The sequence below is a fragment of the Carassius auratus genome, chromosome 34 (genome assembly GCF_003368295.1).
Source record: "Carassius auratus strain Wakin chromosome 34, ASM336829v1, whole genome shotgun sequence".
Classification (NCBI taxonomy): domain Eukaryota; kingdom Metazoa; phylum Chordata; class Actinopteri; order Cypriniformes; family Cyprinidae; genus Carassius; species Carassius auratus.
Window position 1 is genome coordinate 26,060,395 of NC_039276.1, and position 24,630 is coordinate 26,085,024.

General features: G+C 37.5%; 1 pseudogene; it reads right to left on the bottom strand.

Moving 5' to 3' along the window:
• Positions 1–24,630, bottom strand: part of LOC113053642 (unconventional myosin-XVI-like) — a 161,010-nt pseudogene that overhangs the window by 39,067 nt on the left and 97,313 nt on the right.

The following is a 24,630-nucleotide window of genomic DNA, read 5'->3' on the forward strand; positions in this document are numbered from 1 at the left end:
GTGCTTCTGAACTTACCCTAACCCTTCTTCTATGACCAAGACCTACTCGCTTCCCAAAGGAGTCATCAACCATGAAGGGAGCCAGGGGAAACCAAAGACCTCTTGTATATGAATATGAAAATTATCGATGTCTTCACTGTTTGTTGGGCCTTTGGGGATTGAGTCATATGAACTCAACAAGGTTAACTGCTTGGCCGTAAAGCTTCAAATTGGGATCATGGGAGGAGGGAGATCTACCTCAATATTCACAGTAAATAGCCACAATAAAACAGTGAGGATGACAACAGACCATCATCTCTTATTCTGAGCATCATTAGGGTGATAAGAACCACTGAAGGCATTTCTGCTGTCAGGAAAAAAGCAGGGACTGTGCTTGTGTATGAGCATGCATATTAACGCATAAATCAAAGTGCTCTACCTCTCAAATACTAGAGCTGGACGTACTAGAAAAAGAAGGGGAAGGTACAGAGAGAGCCTTCAGTGTATTGTTACAGGACTTCCTGTTCCAAACTGTTACACATTAAGCCTCTCACTAAGTTAAATATAAATAAATATATATATATAACGCGTGTTTGTGAAAAACAAATAAACCAGATGAAATGCAAGGCAGAGCCAGTTAGTGGTTTATGTTTTGAGGATCTTCAGACTGAGAAGAAATGTAGCATTTGGACCAATTAGGCACACGACTATGTTATATTTAACTAACGCCCACTCATCTAACCAAAAGGGTCTATAGACCCTTCCACCAAAATGCAACTATAACCTCAAAAAATGCAGAACAGGCCTCTGGTTCCATAGCAACTAAAGGCACACTCTCTGATGACACTTGGTTTATGTGGCAAAGCAACTCTTGACTCAAGTCTCTCAATAACAGACACATAATACACATACACATTTTTTTTTTTTTTTGAATGAACACAAATATCCTTCAGGGCATTGTGTATGCTGTTACTGTTCTTGTATGTAGTGTGTATGTTTTATGCATGCTGATGATAGATACACTTTGAGCTGATTCGCTACCAAAGTTTGCAAATGCAAACAGCAATATGATATCTGATGTATGCATTATGATGTATATTGCAGGTATTAATGGAAATAAATATATGTTTGTGCATTTGAAACAAAAATAATAAAGGGCATATATTAATAATCATCATAATATTTTTTACTGTATTTTGATCAAATAAATGCACCATTGGAGAGAATAAGAAACTTAGCAAAACTGTTGGTCAAAATGTACGGACCCCAAACGTTTTGAACTTTAAAACATTAATGGGATAAATAACTTATACATGTTCCACAGAAACATCTAATTTAAGTCTATTTCTTGTAAAACAAAATACAATAATAATAATAAGAAGAATAATTTTAGATATTTATATGATAAAAAATAAATAAAAAATAAAAATCTAAATGGTGTCGCTACAAACCTGTGTGCATTTATTTCTTTGGAAAATAAAATATCATTTTGGACAAGGTTTTTTTTTTTAGCCACTGGGTCATTCAGTTTAATTTAGGATCCCACTGATTGGACAAACATGGACAAAAACTTTCGTCACAAAAAAAAAAAAAAAAAAAATTGTGCTCCTAAAAATAAAGAAAATCATACAGGTTTGAACAAAAAGGAAATTAAATGAGGATGAGTAACTGATGACATAATGTTTATTTTGGGGTGAACTATCCCTTTAAGAAATTCTTCAGCCCTTCACTGCCTCCTCATTTTGATTCCCATCTAATTAAACCCTGTACTCTGACTCAGATCCGTGCATTTGTTTCAGAGTCTGTGTGTGCTGTGGTGTCTGATACAGTGAGGATGCTGCATTGCGTTTAAAGATGGATGAGTAGTTTGTCCCGAGGCTTGAGCTAAACCGTGATAAATAAGCCTGTCATATGCATTAGTGCTGGGCCAGAGACTACTGCACACCTCAGGCTACACACCACACTTCATTCATAAAGACCAAGAAGCTAGCATGATGACAGAGAAGGAGAACACAGCACACAAAGAATCAAATCATCCAAGAACGTCTCGATCACACGTCACATGTATATAAAAACCAACATCCATTCAGAAATATAATAACTTTCCCTTCACCCTCACACATGATTATGAATGGCTTGATGGAGGCGCTGGAGGTTGTGAATGGGTTCTTTGTGACTTGCTGCCTCTTTTCTGCCTCGGGAAGTCAAGGCGTCTTTGGAAGAGACGTGCTGGATGAAGGGTACACATGACTCCACATCATGAGCTAAAACAAAGCAGCATTTATCCAAGGCCTCGCTTCTTTATTTACCCACAAGTCAACACAAAATCAACACACACGTGCACTCAGACAAAGACTGGCACATGGTGCGAGAAAAAGGAAAATAGTTTGTAGCGATTTGTGCACCGTTTGCTCTGGCCAGTGCCACACACACACACACACACACACACATAAACATACACACATTCTTTTGAATGTTGTTCTTTGATAATCAGAAATGTTTCTTGAGCATCAAATCAACATATGAGAATGATTTCTGAAAGATCGTGACACTGACAAACATTTGTAGAAAACAGTGTGTAAAACATTTTCTTTTATAATTTAGTTTATTTTCAGATTTAAATAAATAAATTATTATTTTTTTGTATATTTTTACATAATTTGTTCTCGCAAAAAAATGCTCTCCAAACATTGCAACAATGTCTGTTCCTCTGAAAGACAGATGCTTTCAGATTTAGCCTTGTGTTTGAGCCGGTGAATCAACGCTCACATTTTTACAAAACACAATGTGGATGGGGCATGAATAAGCAAGAAAGATAAACAATCAGATTCTGTTTTAGGACATGCATTCCGCATATTTTGATCCAGACAAATGAGAGCACACGAAAGCACAAATAAACAAGCTTGTACAGCTCTTGCCGCACACACAAAGACGGATACGAACAGCTTGAATGTCAAAAAGCAAAACACATGCAATGCTGACAGCGTGCCCCCCACGAAAGGCCATGAAAATTGACCTCCGTATCAGACAACCTCCTGCTCAAAAGCCCAAAATTTCCATCACAATCATCCGGCCTTCGTCTGCCTGCAGCCTCTCACCCTGTCTGGCCTGCCGCAGCTTTATTGTGATGCTAACACACACTCACACGAAAAAATAACAAACCATGCACATGGCACCATGTCACCGGTGCGCTCACAGAAAAACTCAGCACATCATGGGAATGTGAGAATGGATGCCAAAGAATAACCAAAATATTGGAAAAGCATGTGTCACACAGAGACCATTTGCTTCGGCAAAGTTGATAAAGGTTTGACTTTATGCAAATGAGCTGGTGACACAGCCCCTATTAATAGTAAAGAGGACAACGGCATTAAAATAACCGCTCTCAAAAATAGAAATGTTATAGATCGGGAGACTGTCTGCTTCATTTCATGTAGCCAAAACAATATTCACTATCACGGGAGAATCTGAGCTATTTTATCTCATCTAAACACAAATGTCACAAATGTCTGGGTCATTTAATCCAGAGTCAACACAAGCCGCTGTCTAGGAGCCGAAATGTTCTGTGAGGATAAAGTGTCCATAGTCCCTCTCTCTGTCTTTGTCTTACGCTCTCTCTTTCTGAAAGATTGATGATGTTTACAGCCGGCCGGCTAGTGGAAACTCACAGTGTCATGTGACCAGCAGTGTCCCGATTCATTATCGCACTGGAATGTTACCGTAATCCTTTTATCCTTTACAGAGCGAGAGAGAAAGAGCAGCATGTGATCTAATCAAAGCACACTGAATTATGCTGCGCAGAAAAACAGCGGGGAAGGAGATTGGAAAATTAGACACTAATGTAAAACTAAAATGATAAAACAGTGAGAAAGACACTCAGGACAGCAATGAGGAAAAGCTCAAGGGGCCTGTTCACACACACTTCTGAAAATAACTAAGGCTATACTACACTGAAAACTAAAGGAAATTTGAAAACTAAACAACAAAACAAAACTAATAACCTCTCTGTGAACTCCGGACAAAAGTTACGTTTATGACAGAGGAATGAAAAGAGAGGAAAAGTGTCAGAGATGGAGTGGGAACTTCACGGGCTTCTCCAGTGCTAAATAAAGTCTGGTTTGTGCAAAGAGCGGGAACGGCCTATTCTATGGGTGTCAGTATGACACGGAGACGAGGCACTGTGTTCCTGAGGAAGATGAACACAGAGTCACGCTGAACCCTTGCCTGACAGAAGGAACAGCCTGCTCCTCTTTCATTTCCACTCACTCTTTTATCTCCTCCTTTCACATTCTGAAAAGCACGGGGAAGATTTCTTGAAATCACATTCTGTCCCCTTCCACAATACAATGTCCAATATTTCTCGTTGATCCTTTATTCCATTTCTCTGTCTTCCAGTCACATGAAGTTGAGCAGAGATCGGGGAGACCCGTCCGAGAGCACTTCATCGTCTCCAAAACTGCCCCATTATCACCCCATCAGGAAAACGGCCACTCAAAAAAAAAAAAAAACGGTTCCCAGTGAGGCCTATGACCATCAATCATAGTGTGAAACCAGCGTCACACCCTAGACGTTGCTCTCAGCACCTACACACACACACATGGGGTATACACTTTCTGCCTAACCTCAGCTGAACTGAAAGTCCATCTCGAGCGTATAGCGCAGACAGATTGAGTCAGGCAGACACATATCAGCGTCTGAGAAAAGGCACTTACGATTTATGCCCGGCAGGAATCCCGCTTTACCTCATTTGACCTGGCGGCAGAAATGGATTGAAAAACCTCTTGTGCTGAGTGTATAGAAACATAAATATATGTCCACAGAGAAACAGAGTTTAACAGATGGCTTCACCTCAGTTAGACTCTACTTAATACATATAGCATATAGGTCCTTCTGGGAAACATGTCACGCCACTAGGACAGGGGTGTCAAACTCAATTCCTGGACGGCTTGAGGCCTTATAGATCTCAAACAAGCCTGACGGACTACATTAGTTGAATCAGCTGTTTCAAACAGGGTTAAATCTGAACACTGCAGTGCTCCAGTCGTCCAGTAATTGAGTTCGACACCCCTGTACTAGGATATGAACTGCTTGATTTAAAAACTGACACTAGGAAACGTAAGACCCACTGCTCTACATCTGAATAATGTCTATGAAAGCAAAGCTTCAGTGTCATATGATCCTTCAGAAATCATTCAAATATATTGATTTGCTGTTTAAGAGACATTTATCCTACCGCCCCCAGACTTTTTAATCAGTAGTGAATATTTATGTTTATGTAAGAGTTCTAATTTAAATAACACAGGGTTTATTAGTTAAAACAGTAATGGGACACCTATTTGCACCCTATCTAGTCATGGATAGTGCCTTACAGCGACAAATTGAATGGCTGAGAATCTCACCTGCACAGGAAGCTGGTGAAAGACAGGCGGACTGGGTATCCATAACGGATCAGGCGGACCATCTCCAGAACTCCCACGTACTGGAGCTGTGAGGACACGTGGAAGCTGTCAAAAACATCAGGCTTTCCGGCATTGTTGGGCCTGACACACTGAATAAAGTGAGGTGTACACGCTTGCAGCTTACTGGTGATCTCACACAGAGAGTTCTGGAATGAGAGAGAGCAGCAGGAAAAGACAGGTAAGACTGTTGTTTGCATAATGTTGCATTCAGATGTATCTCAACGACTCCCGTTTGCTTCCATTTCTGTAGCAACGTGAGTCATGGTACAACCTCCTCTCACCATGTGTCACCCAGACAGAACTTGTGTGTGGGGTTTTTATTTTGTAATTTTTTTTTTTTTATTGCAATATCTGCACAAAGAAACAGGGAGAAAACTTAAAGAAAACTCCAAAGTGATAAAAAGCACCACGGAATAACATTTTGTGCGAAAGTTATCAGAAAACTTGATTTTGAAATGCATTGTTAATGTTTTTTATTCATTTTATTTTTTTTAAGCAATTTTAAGCATACAGTATCCAAAGCGAGTGAGTGTTTTGCAGTAAAGAAATAAGGAAATGCATCACAAATGCAGACTCTTTAATGACCCAGAAAATGATACAAATGTGTTGTCATCTCTTGCAGCAGAAGTTGTTCAATCTAAACACTGCATCTGTAACTGCATGAGAGAATAATATATGAGCTGTGAGTTTTCCACTGACATGTTGCAAGCTTTATTTAACATCACAATTCACAGCAAATGGTATACGTACTCCGAGATCTGCAAATGATTAGCCTATGTTTTGACGTAGTATAATATCGTAGTATCGTGCTACAGCACTCAATCTTTCAGCTGAAGTTCTGGCGCCTTTGTCGTATACTGTACAATGCCAAATGCAATCACAGCAGTGTTAACTCATAATCTGCATGTGCTTTTAAATGTTTCATTTACACGCTGGTCTGACCTGTGCTTTTTCTGAGCGCCGCATACACCCAAAGCGCACGCTAAAGCCTGTCAAACAGCGCCTGATTATTGAACTAAGTTATCTTTTGCGCTAATACTGTCAAAACACACAAGGTTTACATGTAGACTCAAGTTGGCTGTCTAAAATTAAAGTAAACAGTTGATAGAAAAAACGTATATGTGTCTGTTTATTAGATGCGTGCAGGTCTTAAAGGGACAGTAGGCCTGTTAAACATGCAGCCTACTTTCATTACTGTCAAGGGATAGATCACCCTAAAATGTAATTTCTGTCATTATTTACTCCCTATCATGTTGTCCCAAACTTGTATTAATTTTTTTCTTGTGCTGAACACAAAAGAAGATATTTTGAAGAATGTGGGTTAGCAAACAGTTGTTGGTACACAATGAATTTGATAGGAGCAAGGAAATACCATGGAAGTCACTTTGGAGCAGCAACTGTTTGGTTTTCCACGTTCCCCAATATATAATTCATGTTCAGAAGAAGAAAGAAACTAATTCAGGTTTAAAACCACTTTTGAGTGAGTAAATGGTGGTATAAAAATGAAACACAATAGCCCCTTTCACACTGCCAGAAAATGTCCGGAACATTGCCGGATTACCTTCTGTGTGAACGCAAACACGTCCCATGATTGATTCTGGGATCAATCCCGGGTTGGGGACCTAGTAACATTACCGGGTTCAGTCCTGGAACGAGCTCTTTGTGAATAAAAGCCAGAACCAAAGCTGTAAAGGGTGTGTCGTAGTCAGTGTTTGGAATAACGGCGTTTAAAAGAACGGTGTTAGGTAACGACGTAATTTTTTCAGTAACAGGGTAATCTAACTAATTACTTTTCCCATCGTTACAACGCCGCTAACGTTACTGCACGTTAAATGCGGTGCGTTACTATAGATTGATTTAATAAACTATGCAATCCGAACGCACCCCTGGCTCACACAGCGAGTAAGCAGGTGGGTTAATAACAAGATAAACGATTATGATTGGCTAAAGCAGAGTCATGTGTTTCATGGTAGCCAATCAGAGCCAGTGTTTTTACACACATGCCTGCGGCGGCAAACACACACACACACACGCAACAGCTACACAGAGATTCGCAGCAGCAGCAGAGATGGCGAGTCAGGAGCAATCCGATGAAACGTTGGCATTTTCAAGGTGAAGATATAAGCACTACTTCAAATTCATTGTGGTCAAAGGCAAGAACGTGCATGTAATGTGTACATGTAATGTGTGACACGCATCTACAAAGCTAGTGGCCCAAAAACACCCTTTCTTACAAAGATAATACTTGAAGTGCAGGATAAAACTCTTGCTGTCTGCTGACGTGCAATAAATATCGAAAGTTATGTACGAACCCAGTCCGCCTGTCTACCCATTTCAACTGACTTGTGAAAACTGCTAAAAATAAAAGTACAAATTCTCTGACATGTAGCAATTTTTTTTTTTTTTTTTACAGTAACACAAATAGTTACTTTCCCTGGTAACGAGTTACTTTTATTATAGAGTAATTCAGTTACTAATGCAGTTACTTTTTGGAACAAGTAGTGAATAACTATAACTAATTACTTTTTTAAAGTAACGTTCCCAACACTGGTCGTAGTGATGACGCACATTATAGTGCGACTCTTTTTCCAGGAGTTTTGAATGCTGATAATCGATCATCGCTGATAATGAAAAAACATATGTGCAAACTGTAATGAAGCAGAGATCAGTTAGCTCCTCACTATCCACGCTGAAGCTGAGATCGTTTGCCAGTTTAAGTGAAAGTTAATGTGCCTAGAGTTTTTGACTCATACATTATACGTCACATCCTGATGTGTCATTACAGGGCCTTTACGGGTTGTGTGTGAACACACTCACAGATTCCCAGAAATCAATGGCAGTGTGAATGAATCAAAATCTGATGACCCGGGAACAATTGCCGGGACACATTACCCGTCTATTATCTCAGCGTGAAAGGGCTTTTGACAATTGACATACAGTGGACAGAATTTTTATTTTTGGGCTTTATTTTTTATTAACTGTTCCTTTAACGGTAACAAAACAAAGAGAAACTCACTCACTGCTCTAGACTGAAGAAATTTAATACAGTTGCTTTAGGAATCAGTTTATATAGTGTTTTATTTTTATATTTGTTCATTCAATTTCTTGAATGCTCCTGCTAAATACACCTATTGTACCTGAAAATAAAGCACTGTTTGTACATTAATAAACAGTAAAGTACATTATTAAAAAAGATCCTCTTTAGCCTAAATATCTGCCATTCTTTCTTTGTTAACTTGAAAAGCTGTCTTTATAATAGGGAAATTAGTTTGGCTGTAATGCCCAGACAACTTGCAAAATAATAAAACCAACATGACAAAGAATTGTGATAAAATTGTGAATCGTGATTTTCCACAAAAAAAAAAAAAAAAAAAAGTTCAAATTAAATGTACACCTTTAATCAGATTTGATCTTAAGCATTTCTATTAGAGAGTGACATAACTTAAAAACTATTTATTTTTATTCCATCTCAAGTCAGTCTTATTGTTGCTGTTCTATCTCAGTTTCCTTTTCGACTTTGAAACAGTATGTTGCCACCTTATGGACAAACTCATTAGTGCAAAATAAATTTAAGGCACACATGCAGAGCATACATTTACGTCACATGAAGAGTGCGAATACCATAGCAAATGTGTAAAAAGCAACAAATTAATAAACAAAAAATGCCAGTGAACAATGCGTGGAAATCTTCCGAGGTTTCTGCGGAGCTCTGCACATGCAGACTCCACGTGGGCGTCCTTTACTTACGAGGCACAAGCAGAAAAGAGCTGCCTCTGAATGATGATGTCATAGGCCAAGGAGCCTGTGCTGAGTCAGCACGGACGGCAATGATCCTGCCATCGTCATGTGACATTTTTACTGATGCCAGCCGACAGAAAAGAGATGAGGAAAGTCGGCGCCACAGGCTGTAACACATACAATCAGCCATTCAAAGGAATAAATGAAAAAAGCTGTCAATTATGGCTGTTCCATTTTTCCGTGAGGGCAAACGCTAATGAAAAACACAGACTAGATGTTATTTATTATTGCTGAGGGATTTCACATCTCTTCTACCGCTCTTGTCTGGGAGCTATTAAGGCGTAGATAAATAATGTGTGTTTGAGTGAGCGCTGTGCATTGAATGCGCTTTTGTGATATAATCAGCCCTGAACAGAGAGGACAAAAGTGGAATACTGTTGGCTCTTCTTATGAACCACTTACATCTCGTTGTGCAGAACACGGGGTATGAAATCAGGTCAGTGTAGAACGTGTAAAAATAAGCACATAGTGTACATACGTGTATCTGCATTCCACTCGCATGAGAATGAGGTCAAGATGAAAGCAAGAGCACGTCTGCATGTGCGCAAGAACGTGACGCTACACCTAAAGCCTAATGTTCAAACCTCAAACACATGGGCATTTAAGACGTCATCCTGGCAGGTCTATAATGTTTAGCTGTCAGGCAGCTTTTTGGTTCTGTGAGCCTACAGGCTTGAAGAGATCCAGTGCTGCTGGAAACAAGAAGTCAAATCCACAGAGCAAAACGAGCATCTGGATGGGCCGGGCCGGGTCAGCTCAGCTCAGCTCAGGTTTGGGATCTGGAATTGGTTTTAATGTGAACTTACCCTAAGCTGCACTGCCACAGTGACAGGTCCACAACGCTCCAGTCTCTGCAGGAAGGACATCGCTCCCTTCTTCTTCAGGAGCTGCAGAGGCACAAAAAGAAAAAGAAAAAAAAGAAGAGTACACTGTTAGTCTGTTAATATAAAAAATACTAAATAAATAATGTAATTTATTTATTTTTACCCCTCTGGCATCTAACTAAATTATTTTTATAAGTAATTTTTGTTTAACTCTGTAAAGCCTCACCAAAAATTAAATAAATATATTTAAAAAATAATAATAACTAAATGACAATTTTGAGTATTAGGCTTATATTTGATACACGTATGGTTCATATGATATATTGAGAATATGGACCTAAAAAAAACAAAAACAAAAAAAACAACGCTAAATGTTTGACAAGAAGGTCCAGATATTTTGTCGTATCAACTATTTTGTTTTATAATCAATAATTTTTTTGTAAAATGTTCTGCTTGTGTTCATTCTTTACATTAAATGCCACTTAATTTCATTTTTTTGCTTACACAATGACATGCATTTGTTTTAAGAATGGCTTCAGTGTTTGCGAGGCTTCTATGTGTCAGGACTAGAGAGGGGAACGAGGAGATGTGCTCTAGATGTGACTATTCATCTTCATGCCCTTTTAAGATGATGTTGGCATGGCAACAGAGTTGTACAGGAGCTATGAATGAATCATGCAAAGCGCAAACAAACACAAACACACAGTAATATACACCCAGATTTCTGTATTTTCACCTGAAAGGGAAATACTGACACTATTTCTGTTAAAGGTTGACTGTGTCTATACGTTTCCTTTGTCATCAGGTTACAACACAAAGCAGCACAGGTCGACCTGATGCAGGGGTTTCTGCAGGATTTTTAAGCTCAAATGTAAGACTTTTTAAGACCTTTTTTTAAGACCTGAATGCATAATATTAATACTATATGAGCAGGGTAGGGCAATGTCTTTAGGACCATATAAAGTACCATTAAATAACCATAATATTACTATAAAAAGCATAATTTACAGTTTAGATACAAGTTTTCACAAAAACAACAGAATTTATCTTTGCAATAAAGGGGGAACACAGAAGCTGCATTGTTTTTCGCATCCATAAAAACCATAGATTGTATAAAAACGCATTTTGAGAGACGTTTTGACAACTCAGAGCCACCGTAAAACTGCTGGGAATGGTGGTGAATGGATCACCAGAGCTCAGATACCTACAATTATACATACAAATATTATTGTATCAAAAATACTACAAATATTATTATATCACAGCTATAATTAAAGCACAACAAGTCCCTGTAAACTGTGTGTGAGTGTGTGTGCGCGCGGGTCTCTGTTCAGGATCAATTGAGTCACGGAAATTGGTGGTCTTCTTTTTAACATGTGGCTCCAGTATCGCTAGCAAAACATCAAACTGATCCACTGACATCCTGAAGTAAACTTTGAATCGGTCTGGTTAATCCTGCAGCTCTTTGATACGGAGGTGGAGCGCTCCTTCCTCTCTACGCGATCGCAGGAGTGGATGGACCCAATATTTCCTCTATCTTTTTCTCTTTTTAAGAAGAGAAAGGACAAAAAAATAATAATTCTCACTACTTGAAGACGACATTTTGTATTGGTTTGCGGTTTTTTTTTTTCGTGGCGCACTCATTAATATGCATTGGAACTCCGTGTGAAAGGTCTCTGTGTGTGATAAATTTTTCCGATTACGAATACGAAAAAACAAGTTTAGCCATATTGTAATTCTGGTCTTTCTGTCCCCAAATTTAAGACCTCTTGAAATCATAAATTAAGACTTTCTTGTTCAATTTAAGCTAAATTTGATACAACTAAATTTAAGACCCCACACAAACCCTGTGATAATCCTGATACAGTACACTCTGTACTCGGTGACAGCACATGATATCACTGCCGGTGTGACTATAGTATAAATAGATGCCGGGAGAACATGTCATCCTGAATCTCTACATGGACTGCATTCAAGCCATTGGTGGAACTAACTAACACGCTACATGTAAACGCTATTCTTTGTTATATTTTTCTGTCAAAATAACGCAATCATTTAGAATTATTCAGCTTTTAAAAACAAGCAGAAGATATGCCGGTTTCTCCGGTAGTGGGTGGATCTAGTGCGCAAACAGCAATTTCATTGGCTGACACTCATCTGTTACCATTCCTGTTTTGTTTTCAGCAAATCAGCTCGAGCGAACGCCGGTAACGTGATTAATATTCATGAACCCAGCAGATAACAGAAGCAGTATTTTTTTAATAATAACTACTGTTATTTATGACCAACAATATCTTAAACACCACCATCAGTCCTAAGTTTATGCATTCATTCTTGGTTACCAAGTTGTAGTTCTAATCACTAGTTCTATGATGAATAGCGATTAATTATAATGATATCAAAATGTGATGTTAAGAGTGTACATTCATTTGTTATTTAAGAAGCTATGCCATTTTATAAAGATAATCTGATTTGGTGGAATCTTGTGTGTAAAATAATAGCTATATCGGTCTGTCGAGCAGGGGAAAATCAGATGAAGTTTACTTCACTTCACAACATTCAGTCACATGATTTGTGCTACAAATATATTTATACCTCTGAAATACAATTTATATACAAGCCTCACACACTTTAATGCCCTTTGAATGAAACAAATACGCTCCCTTCAAACTGGAATCTTGGTAGAATATGCTTTAAAGTCCACTTCGCAAGGCACAGAGCAAACATCTGAAGTGATAAGAGATACATCTAAAATGTGCAGAGCAGTAGTGCACGGGGACTGGAATTGAGAACCACTAATCTAATGGATCTAGGTCACTACCAAAGCCGTTCATTAGTGGTGGTCAGTAACAGAGTAGCTTTACTTCGTTACTGTACTTACAATTTTTAAAGTAGGCTATCTTTACATTACTGGAGTAGTTTTATTTTAAGTAACTTTTACTGTTACTTCAGTACATTTCATAAAACATATCATTACTCCTTATAATATAATCACAGGCTCCAACACGCAGAAGAGGAGTCTTTTCAATGAGCCCTTTAAATCGGATCGCACCAAATGATTCGTTTATGAACTAGAATGATCCAATTGCAGTTGTTTTAGAGTCGACAACTAGTTATTTTGGGAAAATCCCAGGTATTGTGAGAAGCAGGATTATTAAAAAAAAAAAAAATGTGCTAATATAAAATTAAATTAAGTAGCCTATATAAAATTGCAAACATCTATATTTCTGGACTTTTTTACTTAATTACATAAAAAAAAACAGTACTTTTGTACTTACACTTGAGTAAAATTGAAAAAGGAGTACTTTTACTTGAGTAATATTTTATTATGCATATCTGTACTTTTAATATAAGTACTTGATTTGTGTACTTCATCCACCACTGACTAAAGGTGACTCAGGAACTGGAAAGTTACAGACATCACAGTTCGACTATGTAATCATTGTGCACTTTTAACCCTAGAGGTAATCTGTTCTGGGAAATAACACATAGTAAGTCACTCTAGATTAAACTGATTGGGTGGAATCATGTGTGTGTGTGTGTGTGTGTGTGTGTGTGTGTAAAATGTTATATTGGTCTGAGTCAAAAAAAAAAAGGTGGTGATTTAATGATAGTTCACCTATGATAGTGTGTCTGAGTCTTGATTCTTTTGACTCATACAGCTTTCAGTCTCTGTTTTTGTCAGGTTTGTTTCATGAATATAATGTTCAGTAGAACCGCATAAGAACAGGCCAGAATAAGTATGTTGTTGCATTTTTACATAAATGTATCTGTTAAGCTAAATAACGAACATTATTTCACCCATATTTTTATATTTTATTGAAGCATTAAAGTAGACAATTTATAGTACTTGCATTTAATATGCTTATATATAAATATATATAGCTGGTTTTAGAATCTTCTTTTTTTTTTTTTCTTCCCTAGTGTCATATGAAAGCAATTAAATGTAATATAATGTTGTTTTAAAAGCAAAAGTAGTTCAAACTGTTCAGTGTAAAAAGGGAAAATTAGTTTTTTTCAACTGTTCTGGTGGGAAAAAAAGGCCAGACACTGATGACACGGCTCACTCATTTAGCTACTCAGTAGGAAAGAAAATGATTACATTTCGCAGCAAACTGCTGTTTAAATCAAAATCTCTTCGGGGTGCCCTGATTCACAGAAAACACTGCAACCACACCAAATCTTCTCATTTTCAGGACACACAACAAAAGAAAGAAAAATAAAATCTGGTGCAACTTTTTGATCCGATTTCTCTCATCAAATGGCAAACCAAACCAAACAAACCACTCATTTGTGCTTTTCTGTTTCAAGCCACAGCAGGATCTCATCTTGTTACTTCATATTACTGTCCCAATCACTCCATGGGAACAGAACTACTGCTTATGTAAGAGGGTAAAACCAGGGTATGTGGGTAACCAGGGGCTCATGTACTGGGTGTCTTACATAAGACTGAGCCAATCTCTCTCTCTCTCTCTCTCTCGCTCTCTCTCACACACACACACACACACACACACACACACACACAACACTGACCTGAATATAGACAGAAGAGAAGGAAAGGAGAGATGGCATATATGATTAAAAGACAGAGAAAGGAACTGAAGAAGGAAAGAGAGAATGGAAGTGATGGTCAAATGTGACTTATAAAAGTCAAGTGTGAATCTCAAGAACATGTACAGTGCCGGTAATATTTAACCTCAGAATCATAAGAAATAAATACAATTATATTTTTCACAAAAAAAAAAAAAAAAAGATTATTTTGAATCATTATGACCATTTGCACTACAATTTATAAACTGTGGAAATTCAACTTAAAATGGACTTACATATTACAGAACTACACAGTGATACATTTTCCATATTTTCCAATAACCCAGTGAATTCATCTTCATCTCATCTGTCTGTGACTTAATGGATGCAAAATATATTTTTTAACAACTCAGTCAGGTTAAAAATAGTTGTGCTGGATTTTCACTATTAACAAAAGATTCAAAACAGCAATACTACATGGTGGAAAAAAAGACATTGTAGCCATCAATTAAGATTTACGATTTTTTCCCCCACGACTTATTAATTTACAGCCATGTTTATTAATTTGTTCCTGCATTTTAAGTCAATCCTGGCCATGTTGTACTAATTTGTTTCCTTTAGGTAAACTGAATTAAAACAAAACTAAAATAGCTAATTAGTACAACATGACATCGACTGACCTAAAACAAGGGACTAAATTAATAAAACTTGGCCATAAATTCATAAAGGAATTAAACAAAGGTACATATTAAGTTATTGAAAAAATTCCTAATTTTTGGCCACGTTTGCATGATTGAGTTTAACACACAAAAGAGTGATGATCAGGTCAACACAGAGAAGTATAGAAATTCTACATTAATTAAAAAAAAAACGGACACGGAAAACGGTATCGGATTGGATCAGTATCGGCAGATACTCAGACTTTTCAGTATCGGATCGTATCGGATCGTTTCTGAGAAAATGGTATGGTTACATCCCTTGTATTTATACACTTTGTTTTAACACAAAATTGCAAAGCCAATAAAAATAATCCCTATTTATTATATACACACACAAATATAAATACACGCTTAGAATCTAATTTTAACATTTTACAAAACATTTAGATCAATTTTGGATCCTCAGCTGATGCGTTTTTGTGAGATTTACACTAGAAGTCATCTCAGATCTGTGACAGAGAGATACTGGAAAAAGAAACGGTGAGAATGAAATTGACTTCATATCATTGAAATACAAACGGAGTAGGAGAGACACACAGACTGAGAGGAGAAAAGGGAGGAGGGTGATTGAGAAAGGCCGCAGAGATAGAGCTGTGTGACGCATACGTGTGTGTTTGTGACTGGTGTGACGCAGTCTGTTAAAGCCCTGTGTTTTCTCTGAATGGGATATCTGGCTGTGGAAAGCTGGTCAATGGACAGAATGTATTTATGGTAACAGTGTCTAGGTCAGTTTCCAGCGCAGACTCGATAAGCTAAAAATACTACAGCTTGTGAAAAGGCACGGTTTGCTCTGGCTGCTCCGGTCATGTTTGCAGCAGAGTCATGTGGTGTATAATCCTCACCGTATGCGTTTATGGAGGACTGTGAAGCCACACTGAGTTAACACCAATGCTGAAACAGTGGAGTGAGGAAGCCCATGTGCGTGACCAAAACCATGCATCCAAGTCCAAGTACTGGATATTCCTATTGTTGCTTATTACAAGGATATTTTTTAAAGTCAAGCAATTCACATCAAATCCTGTGCTGACTTTTCTCCATTCTCTCAATAAATAATTATGGTTTTAGTTACAGTAAAAATAAAATATGTTGTTACGAAGAAAAACTACACAAACAAATATATAAATATACAATTATTACATAAATAAATGTGTTATTTTTTTTTTATTGATTTCATTAGGCTGTGAAGGTTCCAGCATTACAATAAAAATAAAACAAAGAAATAAATATATAAATATCATTATGAATTTTTTTTATTTTTATTAGAATTTAATGCATTTTTAATATTATTATAAAATTGTGTATTTAGTTATATATATATAAATAAAGGTTATTTAAATAGAAATATAAATAATTATCATTTTATGATAAAAATGTATTAGTAAATATTTATTTAAATAAATAAACAAGTAAACACTTTATTAAAAAGTAAAAATAAACACTATTTTAAGGACCAATTCTCGCTACTAACTAGCTGCTTATAAGCATGCATATTACTAGCATATTTGCTGTTTATTAGTACTTATACAGCACATATTAATGTCTTATTCTGCATGACCATAGATCCCTTAATCCACCCCATTCCTAAACTTAACAACACCCTTACTAACTATTAATAATCAGCAATTTAGGAGTTTTTTCAGGGAAAACTATTTTTAATATGTGTTCCCTATTCTAAAGTGTTGCCAACTATTCTAGTATAATAACACAAAAAAATTATCAGGTTAAAATGAAACTGGTGCCAACAGGCTGTGAAGGTTCACTATTGTATTTAGGTACCTTGTTCAGTTCCACATATTTTTTGGCATCTCTGGCAGGATTTAGCGTAGTGCTCTTGTTAAGCAAAGTGCCTTTGGACCCTCGGAGATTCAGCCGCTGGTGATGAGGAACCAATGAGCCCGTCTGAGTCAGCTTACACTGGAACATTTGATGGATGAGCACGTTCTCACTTGCTGCTCAGGGAGGAAGAGAGAGATGGAGAGAGAAAATAAACACAAGTCTATACACGTTTGGAGCATAATTACGCCAGGCACCAGAGCTAATCGTCTCCCCTCATTTTCACCATCCCCTACAAACAACAACATAACAGCACCCCATTCAAATCTCTATGTGAGCACACGCTCCTGCATCGTGTTGACCTCTGACCTGCCAAACATGGGGAGAGGAGGAGGTGTATAGAGTGAGGGAGAATGCTAAAACTTACATAACATAGTTAAAGTAAAATGTGCATGGGCATTTACAAGCCATTTAAAATTGAAGAAAAGAGAGGGAAAGAGGGAAAACTCCAGCGAACTAACTCTCCTCACACGTCCATTAACCAGTGGGAATTTTAATTTTTTTTGATGGGAGCTACAGTTACCATGGTGAGCTTGTTGCCCATATAGAGGTTAACTAGAACACAACACTCCCAATCCTTACTTTTCATAACAAACAAGATGTTTTGGGGAAGAACATCCTTGTTCTTGTCCAGTGAGCCGGTCAGGTCATAGGTCACCTGCAATAGAGGACACACAAACACACGTGAGTTCAGCGCTAAGAATAGCCCTCACTCTCAGCATGACAAAGCGTGTTGACTCTCTGGAGGGCTTCTCGGAAGTGTGTGACTGTGGGTTTGTGTTTGTGTGTGAGGCTCTGGTTGAGCACATGACCGTGATCTCAGCATGTGCATGTTTGAACTCGCAGTTTCCCGTAACCCACCTTGCCGGCATAGTGAGTGACGGTAAATGATGGCCCCTGGTCTTTGGGTGGGGGGTTCCCGTTGCCATCCTTGGTTGTGAGTGAGATGATGTCTATACCAGAGGAATCCAGCTGGATCTGCAGCCGCTTATAAAGGTTGACTTCACATGGCCTGAGGGACTGACTCTCCTCATCAATGATACACAGCACACCCTGAGGCTTCTGTAACACACACACACACACACACACACACACACAGTTATGCTGTGTACAGTAGGATGGTCAATTTCACTCGCACGCACAAACATGCTGGACAACAGTAAATTATAGTATTCAGAAGGGGGGTAATGGTCCTTTGTAAAAAAAAAATAAATAAAAAAAATAAATCGAACCATCTCCACCTACAGTAAATCTGACAAAGCACCTGTTATAGAGCTTTTTATTTTTATTTATTTTAGTTTTTTTTTTTTTAAGTAACGTGTAAAACAGACAGAGTTCAGCTAATGTATGTTTCTGTCGATATATACACATTCTGGCTTCCCAATACATTTCAACAAGAAAAAAGAAAAAAATCAACCAATCATTCTTTGTACACTTTGTTCAATGTGGATGCCATATGCTGGAATATGACCAGTCATTAATGCCGTCATCAGCACCCAGGTGTTGACAAACCCGCGTTTGGTCTCAGGTTTCAGCCTGCAAACATTGAGTTCTCTTTCAAGTCTTGTGCTTGAATAGACAAATTCAGAAAAAAACTAATTGTTTTGACATGCCTGTCTTGGTGAGTATCCTAGCAGACATAGTTGGCTGAACATACAGCATCAGGGTACTGGATTTTAAAGTGACAGTGCTTTCTTAATGTTAAACAACAAAATACAAGAAAATCACTCATTGCGCTTGAATAGCATGAATAGCTTTTGTAACTTTAAAAAAGTCAAATATGCAATGTTATTTTACATTTGATTACTTTATATTCAATTTCTGTTCCTAAAAACAAATGTTAGACTTGCCTAAAAAACCTGAAAAGCACTGTTAATTTTATTTTGAATCTGGTAACACTTTAGTTTAGGGTCCAGTTCACACTAATAACTTGTTGCTTATTAGCATGTCTATTATTAACATATTGGCTGTTTATTAGTGCTTATAAAGTACATATATTGCATGACATCCATAATCCTACCCAATACCCTAAACTTAACAACTACCTAATACACTATTAATAAGCAGCAAATAAGGAGTTAATTGAGGCAAAATCATAGTTAATGGTTAGTTAATAGTGAGAATTGGACCCTAAAATAAAGTGTGACCTTGAATCTTTATTTGTATTTGTCTGTGCTGTTGCTTGTAGTTAGATTATTTGTACATGTTTTCTTTATTTTTATGATTTATTTGTCGCTACTTTTCTCTTAATAGTATCAGTCCATCAAAAGAAATAGGCCTACATAAATAGGAACTGTATGGAAATATTGAATATCCCTTGAAAAGCATGATGATACTGCCATGCATTTTTTTTTACACTATACTACATTAAATTGGGTAGCTGACTCTGATCTTGTAGTGGGCACATCCTGTGGCATGACATCATGTGCATAATTTACTATTATATCGTTTCTTTATAATACTTAAGAATTAGTATGCAGATTCTATATTCATATTATTTGAGCAATTATAATTCTATTTCATGTCTATAAAATAAATACAATTTCACACTGCAGGACTGTTTAAAAAAAAATTTTTTTAAATGAAATAAATAATAGTAATAATAGCCAAATCAAAACCAAGCAAAAAAAAAAAAAAAAAAATCAAATGAAAACAAAATAAAACGATAATAAATAAGCATGACAAAGAAATACTGACTGAAAAAAAAAAGTTGTACACTGTTTCCAAGTACCATTATATTTCCATTTTATACCTTGACATCATCTAATACAATTGTGTATTTTTTTTTTATTGTGTATACAGTTTATATATATATATAAACTGTTTATCAGTGAAGTACATATACAGATGCTGGTCATATAATTAGAATATCATCAAAAAGTTGTTTATTTCTTTCAGTTTTGATGATTATAACTGAAAACTAAGGAAAATCCCAAATTCAGTATTTCAGAAAATTAGGATATTGTGATAAGGTTCGATATTGAAGACACCTGGTGCCACACTCTAATCAGCTAATTAACTCAAAACACCTGCAATGCCTTTAAATGGTCTCTCAGTCTAGTTCTGTAGACTACACAATCATGGGAAAGACTGCTGACTTGACAGTTGTTCAAAAGATGACCACTGACACCTTGCACAAGGAGGGCAAGACACAAAAGGTCATTGCAAAAGAGGCTGGCTGTTCACAGAGCTCTGTGTCCAAGCACATTAATAGAGAGGCGAAGGGAAGGAAAAGATGTGATAGAAAAAAAGTGTACAAGCAATAAGGATAAGCGCACCCTGGAGAGGATTGCGAAACAAAACCCATAAAAAATGTGGGGGAGATTCACAAAGAGTGGACTGCAGCTGGAGTCAGTGCTTCAAGAACCACAATGCACAGACCAACTAAGTATTAGTTATCAGATATAATCATCAAAATTAAAAGAAATAAACATTTGAAATATATCAGTCTGTGTGTAATGAATTTATATAATATACAAGTTTAACTTTTTTAATGGAATTAGTGAAATAAATCAACTTTTTGATGATATTCTAATTATACGACCAGCACCTGTATGTGAAAGCTTGAAACAGTCATAAAACCCATTTAAATGTACACAGAATAATATAATACATGTAGTGAGGTAAAGCACAAATGTGTGTGTGGCAAGAGAAAATGTGCTACTGTGTGTAAAATGCTGTGTCACTCAGTCATTTCAACACTCATAAAATGGTCACATCTGACAAATGGCTAATAGATTCATAGTCTAAAATATGGGCTTTATCACATCTTTGCGACACCTAAGGGAATTCAACACGTCTGGATGTGTGTTAGTCTTTATAAAACATCCGTTATTGAGTCAGTAAATGAATAGACGGCAATTAAAGAGGCAACAGAGGGGCTCTTGTAAAGGGTCAGGAGCCTCAGGGTGGGAAAAAAGCTTTCCTCTCCTTCCCTCCCTCCTTCCACAGCTCTCGGAAAGCCGCTCTTGACTGTGTACCTGGAAGAAGACGTCCAGCACCGCTGTCTGGTTGCCGAGGGAGCGTAGCGTCTCCATGGCAACCCCCTCCTGCAGACATTCCCGCTGCTCCTGCTGGAAGAGCACGTCTGCGGTGAACTGCCTGATCCGCTCATTCACCATGTTCACGCACAGCTACAGACACAAAAACACAAAAGTCACTTCATTTTTCATGTTTATACACCTTTGTTGACGTGGTAACAAACAATGCTTTTTATTCAATTTTAGCATTGCACATTTCACAAACACTTATGTGACAGGCAGTTTTATCTGCACACAAAGAGCTGGCATGTACGTTAATTACCTCTTAACGAACATCGCTATAATAAGCATTGAACATTAACCCCTCGCACCCATTCACTCAGTGTTCCACACGCTTCAGTGAGTGGGTTTATTCCAGGAGTTCACCCTAATAACCAAGATACTGGACTCATTTAAATCATTTATCACCATTATTCTGCCGAGATGGAAGTTAAAAACAAGGAACCCTAATGGAAGGAAGTTTAAAAAGCCAAAGCAGGAACCACAGTGGGAATCCATACAAGGTATATACCAAGTGCTTCTTAACATTTCAAAGCAGGCCATAGAAGCTTTTCCATGAGGACCAAAGATGCAATATCTGATGGAGTAGAGGAGTAAATGGTGGCCTTCTCCCAAACAAAAGAATTCTTCAGCCACCCTTCAGTTTCAATTCATCTGGCTGTTGATTTCAGATATGTTTTTCATAGCTTTCTCAGAAGAGCTAAGGTCGTATATGATGGAGCTGTTTTGATACTGCTAAATCCATCGGAGGGAAGTATACGGCTTGGTTGTATCAACATAAGCGTCGTCTAAGTTTAATGTGGCAACACGCACTGGATGAAGAACAGACGACCACAGTGGAAGCAATGGAGAGGAAAGAAAACAAGCATTTTAGAAAAGCTGGGTGCACCTCATCAACTTCTCATCATGAGGTTTCAAAGCGCTACAGGATGTCAGAGGAAGACTGCACACATCATGAAAGAAAAAGATCAGAGCTTGGAGAAAAAGAGGGAAAATTCCAGAGCAGTGAGCAAAAAAAGGCCATCCATGGAGAAAAGATCTCAGATCCATTCTGAAAGAAGCACTAATGCCCCAATGCAAGACTTAATGCAAGAAAACACTTAACCAGAGATGATACAACACTGTCATGATAAATCACACTCAAAATGCAAGAGTTTGTAACGATAACTGCACAAAAGCATGCAAGAAAAACTTACTGCTGATTGTCATTTCTGCACATTGGGGTGTCTATCATGTCTATTGTCAATTCTGTTATATTGTGTAACCCCTAGTATGGAGAAAAAATAATCTAGAATAGTGGTGCATTGGTTTGTGTAATTGGATGTACAGAAAATGCTAAAGAAAGAGTATTTGATGAGTATTTGTAGACTTACAGATTTCATTCAGACCCGATTCTGACACTTGTATTGTAATTGGTATGCCCCAAGTGGGCATTAAAGACCTAGTTCACACCTCATTTGTTTTTTTCTCATTCTTGTGACCTTGAGAGGTCAAAGACCCTAACTCTTCCTTCACATGTGGATTAAAAGTGCTTAACATTTAGAAGACAAGTAATTGACATCTCAGTGTCTCGTAAGAATTCCCCAACCTGTCACACACAGCATCCCAAGGAGATCTCCCAGGGGATTGTGGGTAAGCACTTATCTCTTCCAGCACCGATCCTGATTTACACCTTGTCCAAATCTGTCAAGGAAGATATCCAGCAATGGAACACACACACACACACACACACACACACCTACCTGCCAACCTCTCAACATCTGTCTAGATGAATATCTGTCACAGAAAGAACACATTCACACACACAAATAAAGACCCTCATCTAGACTGATGGGGACAGACCTTTAAAAATATTCCCACACAAAAATGTCTGCCGTATTTAGCTTGGCTATGCTGTTCCACTGCTTGAACATAAACACTGGTCTAAAGGTATGTTCATACCAAGATGAAAATTTGGTGCAAAAACTTTAATTTTAATGAACTATTAGTTAATGAGTTAATAAACCTGTTCTGACGATATGAACTGTCACATCACATCAACGCAAAAGGACATTTTTTACAGAGAGGCATTTAATCTATTTTCCATCGTCTTGTGATTAAAGCTGACCATTCAATAAGATTGTGTGCTTTTGGTCACATGCCTGAATCTGGTGGCGCTCATGGAAAGAGTTCAAACCAGTCTACGCCTGTTTGCTACTCTTAAATGGTTTGTACATGTGACTTGCCTGCCATCAAACAAAGCCAGACAGACCTGATAAGACCAGCAAATCAACGCAGGCTGGTTTCAGCAAGAGTTCCCATGTAGATCCTCAGCTGGTTTAGCAGTTGGAAGTGGACGACTCGCTCAGACAGGAGCTGCTATGTATGAAACATTACTCTAAAGTGCCCCTAAATTACCTCATGCATCTTCCCTATAGAGTCTATGACAACAATGACATTGGTTGGTGCCAAATCTTGGACCGATGGTTCATGGGTCAAACACGACCATGCACAGAGACTCCTTTGTGTCTGATGCCAAGGGTTCAGCTGAGGAGAAACCCACCCCCACACTCTCAAACGTCAACCTCATCTGTCCGGTACAAAAACACATCTCGAACAGTAGACGGGCAGGGGGCGGCAGTGTGCACATGTGGCGTCTTAGCCTTAGGACATCTGTCTCTCTCCAAAACACTAAAATAATACAAATCGGGGTCTTGACAGCAGCTGCCTTATTTCATGCTACTCTTCAGATTAAAAAAAACATACATGTAATATATATATGGCACACCCAGCTATGTGTCTGGGTCTGGCTCCGGGATCCTGTCCAAAATATAACAGCTCTGTGAAGTATGACCACAACTAATGCAGTAATGGTTTCACAACAATTTAAACAAAGTTTATTTTTCACTACATTTCCTTACACGACCTCTCTGGGACGTACAGAAGCCATGTATATCTGGAGTCAAACATATAGGCTCTGTACAGAAACCTAGATAGCTGCCTTTCTGACTGATTTAGAACAATTAATGTTAATACCAAAAGCTTATTAATTAAGCATTAATAGTCAATTCTGAACTATTATTCAGAGATTAAGTATTTTTCTAATCTACAGGTGCATCTAAAATAATAATAATAATAATAATAATTTAAAGAAAGCAAACTTTCTTATAATCTAGATTCATTGTACAAACTAAAATATTTCAAAAGTTTTTTTTTTTTTTTTTTTTTTTTTTTTTTTAATTCTGATGGTTACAACTTACAGCTTAGAAAAAAAAAAAAAAAAAAAAAAAAAAAAAACAGTATCTCCATTTTGAGTTTGATTAGTTTAATTAATTTTGAGTATAAATACTGGGTACATCTTGGGCGAGTCTAGAACATGCAACCACAATTATGGGAAAGACTAATGCCGTGACAATCATCAACAGGGTACGCCACAGAAGGTCATTGCTGAATGGGCTGGCTGTTCACA